Source organism: Bos mutus, chromosome 2 (assembly GCF_027580195.1).
Source record: "Bos mutus isolate GX-2022 chromosome 2, NWIPB_WYAK_1.1, whole genome shotgun sequence".
Classification (NCBI taxonomy): domain Eukaryota; kingdom Metazoa; phylum Chordata; class Mammalia; order Artiodactyla; family Bovidae; genus Bos; species Bos mutus.
The window spans coordinates 59983404-59990667 of record NC_091618.1 but is presented as its reverse complement, the minus strand read 5'-3'; the positions used below and the strand labels follow the sequence as shown (position 1 = coordinate 59990667).

The 7264-nt window shown below is 41.1% G+C and overlaps 1 non-coding gene across 1 annotated transcript; it reads right to left on the bottom strand.

The window, feature by feature from the left end:
* Positions 1-6962: 6962 nt before the first annotated feature.
* Positions 6963-7034, bottom strand: TRNAC-ACA (transfer RNA cysteine (anticodon ACA)). The gene has a single exon. It is a non-coding gene; the product is annotated as a tRNA-Cys (tRNA).
* Positions 7035-7264: the final 230 nt, after the last annotated feature.

The following is a 7264-nucleotide window of genomic DNA, read 5'->3' as shown; positions in this document are numbered from 1 at the left end:
ACTGTGATCCTTGCACAGTGGTGATGCCGTAGCTCATTAGGCCTGTGTGAGTTGTAATAAATGGAGAGCTGCATGGTGTGTTTATGCAGCAAGTTTAAGGCCATGGTAAGTACATGGAACAGGGTTTTTTTGTTTTTTGGTTTTTTTCCTCCCCTCCATTAGAATTCCTCCAATCTTGGGTTAAGTACACACACACATACAATTACCTCACAACCACTGATATATAAAGATATACCCAACCTCCAAAAGACAAGTGGGAATTAAAAAAAAAAAAGACTCAATAGTAGTAAAAAGTAGAGCTTAGTAGAATCAGGGCAAAGTCTTTAGAAAGAAGGTAAGTAATAGAAGCAGCTCCAGTGCTCTGTCTGTACTTCTAGCTAAGAGATTTTTCAAGGACCTGGCTCCCATACTGACAAAGAAAGCATTCATTTATGAAGACATTAAAGGAGAAAGACTCAAACTCTACCCACAGATCTCCCACTGCCCCACCACTGAAGTCGAAAGGACCACCCACAGTGGCTTCCTCTCCTGCATTGGGACTTGGACCCTGATTGTATATTGTTCTTAAGTCAATGCATGGTCTCCCCTGAACAAGACAGCATGAGCTGCATTTGGCAAGAATGAGGTGACAGATGGGATACGTGAACATGAAGAAAACCATACATACTGCACAATATTTCAAATATTAGGCATAGACTTTGCTATTTCCTCTTTCTCTCTTCACAAGAAAACAACAGAGACTCTCCAGGTCTTCTCACATAACTCCTCAAATGATATTTGAATTTATTTTACCATGTTATCCCAAAACAAGGATCAGACTGCTGCTGCTGCTGCTAAGTCTCTTCAGTCGTGTCTGACTCTGTGTGACCCCATAGACAGTAGCCTACCAGGCTCCTCTGTCCCTGGAATTCTCCAGGCAAGAATACTGGAGTGGGTTGTCATTTCCTTCTCCAATGATCAGACTATAGTGTTTTAAAAACATTTTCATTTTTTTTGTGGGTTGATATTTTTGTAAATTGCAAAACAACCTGGATGATGAGTTCATTTAAATTTTTTATAAAAATTTATTAATGTTTCTCTTATTTCCTCATCTTAACTCATGTAAGACTGGCAATAAAAAAATTACATTACTGGTCTAACCTATGTTTGAATACCTCCATTGTTACTACAATGAATACTGGAGTGGGTTGTCATTCTCTTCTCCAGGAGACCTTCCCAACCCAAGGGACTGAACCTAGGTCTCCTGCATTGCAGGCAGATTCTTTACTGTCTGAGCCACCAGGAAAGCCCCTAAAGTTCCTTCTGTCTTGTGACAATTTGATTGTATTTTCTGTACACAGAGAGAGTGGAAACAGGGAGCTAGGCATTCATCTGGGTGATGGAAAAATAAAGATGACTAAGTGTGTCATCAGGATCTGTGTGTGGAGGGGCTCTCAGCCCAGCCTAGAAAGCTGATGTTTCAGTGAAGTCTTCCAGAAGAGAGAGTCCAGTTTTGAGGGAAGAATAGAAATTCATCAGATGTGATAAGAAAAAGAACACTTTTTGAGCAGATCAAACAGCATGATTAAACATGAAAATATGAATAAGTGTTCAAAAAAAGCAGTTTTGTGTATAGGAGATTAAAGAGCCCTCTTTCTCGCTCTTTCTTCTTTCCATATGACCAATATGATATAGAGCTATACTGCTCTCACTGTAGCTTCTAGGAATTGGTTTTAGCTTTACTTATGGGGATCAATGTCAGTTAGGACTTTACCATCACTAATAGCCAAAAGAAAGCAAGAGAGAGATGGGGGAGAAGAAAAAGAAGAGGAAGAAGGGATGACAGAGGCAGACAAAGCATAATAGGAAGAAGAAGAGGAAGAGAAAGGAGAAGAGTAAGAGAGGGCATGGAGAAAGGAAGAAAGGAAAGAATCTCAAAGCAAATTAGCTCTAAGAAAATAAATATAATTATTTCAAATATCACAGAAAAGGCATCATTTTCCATTCTCAGAATCTCCCACCAATTTCCCCCTTAGTTTAATTTGCCACATTCCTATAGCCTAAACACAGAGATAGGGCATGAAAACATATGCATACTGTAGAACGTCTCACATTTTACTCCAGAACTGTCTCTCTGATGAATCCCACATCAGTGACATTAGGAAAAAGTGATTTATCTGCTTCAGACACTCCTCATACCACCCTTTGCCTAATCTATGCGTGACCTCACTCCCACATGGCTCATCTTTGAGGTTTCAGATTTCCATCTCTGGAGACAGTGACTCTCTCTTTTTGGTCCAGGTTAAGTTCTTCTAGTATATATTTACACTTCACTCTCTCTCTTTCTCTTTTTTTTTTTTTTTTTTGCTTCCTTCTTTCATAAATAAGTTAATGAGAATTGTAACTGTACTATAACTGTGAAGTCTCACTTTCCCACTAGAATGAAAGACCTACGAAAGTAGAGAAATAATATGTTTTGTCTTTCTAGGCATAATAGTGTGCTTCTGCATATTAGTCATTTAATAAATACTTGCATATGAGTATGTAAACTCTTCAAATAATATTAATAAAGGTAAAACTTTCTGAGTATTTACTCTGTGATAGTTTGGAGACAACCATAATGAAAAAGGAAGGAAAGAAGAGGTGAAGTAAATTGTCCAAAATGACACAGCTAAACAAGTAGTAAAGCTGGGATTTGAATATTGACAACTTGACCATAGAATATCGGGAGAAATATCAATAACCTCAAATATGCAGATGACACCACGGTTATGGCAGAAAGTGAAGAAGAACTAAAGCACCTCTTGATGAAAGTGAAAGAGGAGAGTGAAAAAGTTGGCTTAAGCCTCAACATTCAGAAACTAAGATCACGGCATCTGGTTCCATCACTTCATGGCAAATAGGTGGTGAAACAGTGTCAGACTTTATTTTTCGAGGCTCCAAAATGAAGTCAAGGGTATGGTTTTTCCAGTGGTCATGTACGGATGTAAGAGTTGGACTATAAAGAAAGCTGAGCACCGAAGAATTAAGTTTTTGAACTATGGTGTTGGAGAAGACTCTTGAGAGTCCCTTGGACTACAAGGAGATCCAACCAGTCCATCCTAAAGGAGATCAGTCCTGGGTGTTCACTGGGAGGACTGATGTTGAAGCTGAAACTCCAATACTTTGGCCACCTGATGCGAGAGCTGACTCATTTGAAAAGACCCTGATGCTGGGAAAGATTGAGGGCAGGAGGAGAAGGGGATGACAGAGGATGAGATGGTTGGATGGCATCACCTACTCAATGGACATGGGTTTGGGTGGCCTCCAGGAGTTGGTGATGGACAGGGAGGCCTGGCATGCTGCGATTCATGGGGTCACAAAGAATCGGGCACAACTGAGCAACTGAACTAAACTGAATTGACCATAGAATAAAAAGCACCTACCATGCTCTTGCGTGTGCCTACGTGCTAAGTTGCTTCAGTCGTGTCTGACTCTGTGCAATCCTATGGACCATAGTCCACCAGTCTCCTCTGTTCATGGGATCCTCCAGGCAAGAGCAGTGGAGTGGGTTGCCATGCCTTCCTCCAGGGTAGCTTCCCAACCCAGGGATCAAACCCGTCTCCTGTGGCTCTTGCTTTGCAGGCAGATTCTTTATCTCTGAGCCACCAGGGAAGCCCACCATATTCTTGTAACTCTGAGTAATTCACTCTAATAAAAACCCAAACAACATAAGCAAACCAGGCTCTGGCTCTTTCTCCTGTCTGGACTTTCATCTTTGATGCCCACACTTCTCCAACTTATTTAACACTTCCAAAATCTTTACTGAGAGGGAAAAGGAGTATTTGGATTAAAATAAATTCGAAGTCTATGTCTTAGAAAGTCTTGACTATGACTTTACCTCTAGAAACAGTAGTGTATAGCTGAGACCCCAGAGTCTTGAATGCAGGGACAGATTCCATAAGAAAGAAAGCTCTGTAACATACCATTTAAGGAAGGGGAGAGAATGGGAGGCATGGTTTTGATGGTATTGAACACTAAAATTAGTCCCTCAACACTGTCACCGCCATCCTTGTAAGCTTCTACACTGAGGACTTTATAGGACCATCTGGGTCACAGGTGAAGAGAGATTCTATGACATGTCCACTTGATCTACTGGGGAAAATGGTCTTCCTACAACACTGTTTGCCCTGTAATGCCACAGATCAGACACCAAAGCCCAATTTGTTGCTGCTGCTTTCTTTAATTTTGATTTTTTAAATCAATGGTTTATCATGGAAGTTAGTGTCCCTTGGTTCTGCCAGAGACAGGACAGTATGAATATGTGTGTGTATGTGTGTGTGTGTTGGGGGGCTGTGCAGGGAGTGGGGAGCGTGGAACAAAGCTCTCTTACCTGAAGGGAATTTTTCTTGGTAGAGGAAATTATTTTGTTTGGGGGAAAAAGCCTTGATAAGCTGGGAAGGAAGAGAGTGAAGTTGTGAATGTTGGCAAGAAGCAAGAAAGAGTAGAAAGCACTCAAGGGATAGGCTCCACAACTTTGGCACTTGGTCTGTGCTCCATGAAGGAGGGAGAAGGCCAGAGTGGGGAAGGATGAGAGAACAGCAGGTGTGGGGTGGTGAGGATTAGAACTTGAAGGTAAGTTTCTCCATAGAGAGAAACACCCAAGGAAAGGCCAAAGGGTAGGCAAGCCAAAGGACACTTTAAACCAGAAAATGTTTAATATTCAATTCGGAGGCTTTATCCAGCTGTGATGTGACCTTTACCCCTTCTCGCTGCCACCCTTCCTCAATTCAAACAGAATCTGCAAATACATATGACATATTGAAAATTCATTTTTGTTTTTTTCAAAATATTTTATGGAAAGAAAGGTGAAGTTCCCTGCCTGATGTGACATTGTGTAGGAACAAACAGCACATATAAACAAACAAAACATAATAAGATTTAATTAGGAGAAAGTAAAAAACTTGCTGCCCAGGAGACCACAGGATGATACCAACTGGAATTCTAAGAAATCCTGGAGAAGAATTTAGACTTTTTCAGGCTTGGAATTGGTTCATTTGATTTTATTTAGGGCTCAGTGCACTAGGACTCCCAGAATGATTTCTGCTTTTCCAGAGAATTAAAATTAATGATGGTTTTCTGCATGATACATTTATTTATTCCTATTTGCCTGATCCTACAAGAGATTGGCTACAAGCCAAAATATGTTTTAGCTTGGCAGATACATGGATGGCATTTATGCATTTTGGTGTTCATGTGAAATGCTGTTGGCAGGGAAAGCTTGTTGAAAATAAAAGTGCCAACTTAAGCATTCTGTATCAATATGCTGATTATTGGTGAACATTTTTAGTCATACATCCAGAATACATATCTCTATGTGTTTCCTCTGCTCATAGTGTATCAGCTCAAATAAACGTTAAAATAGAAAGTTCTTATATAAACAATGAGACTCAGATTATGTTACTTCTTGATAATAAAGTAGCTAGTATTTATAGTGCACCTGCCACCTTCCTGGAATTGAGGTTTACACCTTATCTGATTTAAACCTCAGCTAGTGGACACCAGTGTCCACGTGTAGCTGAGGACTCTGGGGCTCAGGACAGTGAAACTATTGACGGGCAACACAGCTCTCGAGCAAAACGCATACATTTTGAACCGAAGTGTGTCTGTCCCAAATTCCATTTGCTATCTACTAACTATATCTTAAGATGTAGTCTGCTAATGACACCTACAAATACACGTAAGTGAATATATTTAAACGTACAACTTGATTCATTCATCTTGAAAAAACACATGAGGTTTAGCTACTTTCTTCTGTCTAAGAGAATAGGTTCCCAGAAGGTTTTCCAGGTCTCCAAGGTGGCTGAGGTTTTCTCAGTAATGGAAAGCTAGATGTAATGAGAAAGAAAAGAAAAATGTAAATCCATTATTTTCTTCTTTTTAGTAACAAGGAGAATATGTGCACTTTTACTTCTTTTTTGGGCTTCACTGATAACTCAGTTGGTAAAGAAACCAGCTGCAATGCAGGAGACCCCGGTTCGATTCCTGGGTTGGGAAGATCTGTTGGAGAAGGGCTAGGCTACCCATTTCAGTGTTCTAGGTCCTCCCTTGTGACTCAGCTGGTAAAGAATCTCCTGCAATGCAGGAGACTTGGGTTTGATCCCTGGGTTGGGAAGATCCCCTAAGAAAGGGAAAGGCTACCCACTCCAGTATCCTGGCTGGAGAATTCCATGAACTGTATAATCCATGGGATCACAAAGAGTCAGACATGACTGAATGACTTTCACTTCAGTTATTTCTACTCATCACCTTCCATCCTTGTGGCCAGTTTGAGAAAAGTTAATAACTGGATGCTTGCACTCCTGATGATATGTTATATTTTAACAGCATGGAGCCTTAAGGTCCATAGTTTGATAGCTGGAGAAGGAAGAATGGAAGGAAGGAGGGAAGGAAGGAAGGAAAGAAGCAAAGAAGGAAGAATGGCTGGAAGGAAAGAGAAAGATAATGCCACAAACAGAAAGACTTTTCAATATTAGACAGTGGAATTAGCAAAGAATGTGTTATGCTTTCACCCTCCACTCATTATTAAACCTACATATTTCTGAAAACTTTCAAATTGTTAGGAATTATTATTGACAGTCAAAACTTGAATGTTCTCACTCATTTCACCAGGGTAAATGTCAAGTATATCTGTTTCTATATGTGTATTGGTACATACATACACACTGCTGCTGCTAAGTTGCTTCAGTCGTGTCCGGCTCTGTGCAACCCCTTAGACGGCAGCCCACCAGGCTCCTCTGTCCCTGGGATTCTCCAGGCAAGAACACTGGAGTGGGTTGCCATGTCCTTCTTAAATGCATGAAAGTGAAAAATGAAAGTGAAGTCGCTCAGTCGTGTCCGACTCTTAGCGACCCCACGAACTGTAGCCTACCAGGTTCCTCCATCCATGGGATTTTCCAGGCAAGAATACTGGAGGGGGTTGCCATATACTTCTCCAGGGGATCTTCCCAACCCAGGGATCGAACCCGGGTCTCCTGCATTGTAGGCAGACGCTTTACCATCTGAGCTACCAAGGAAGGCCTGCATAAAGACGGAGGAGCCTGGTGGGCCGCAGTCCATGGGGTCGCTAAGAGTCGGACACAACTGAGCGACCTGGTGGGAATCTGTATGTATGTTAATCATAAAGTCAACAAGATATCTAATGGGTTGGATGTGAAGTTGAAGGAAAGTAAGGTGGTCTGTGAACTGAGCAAAAAGGAAAAGCAAGGATGGAACCTCTTTGAGCTCAGCTACTCTCTTCTGTGTG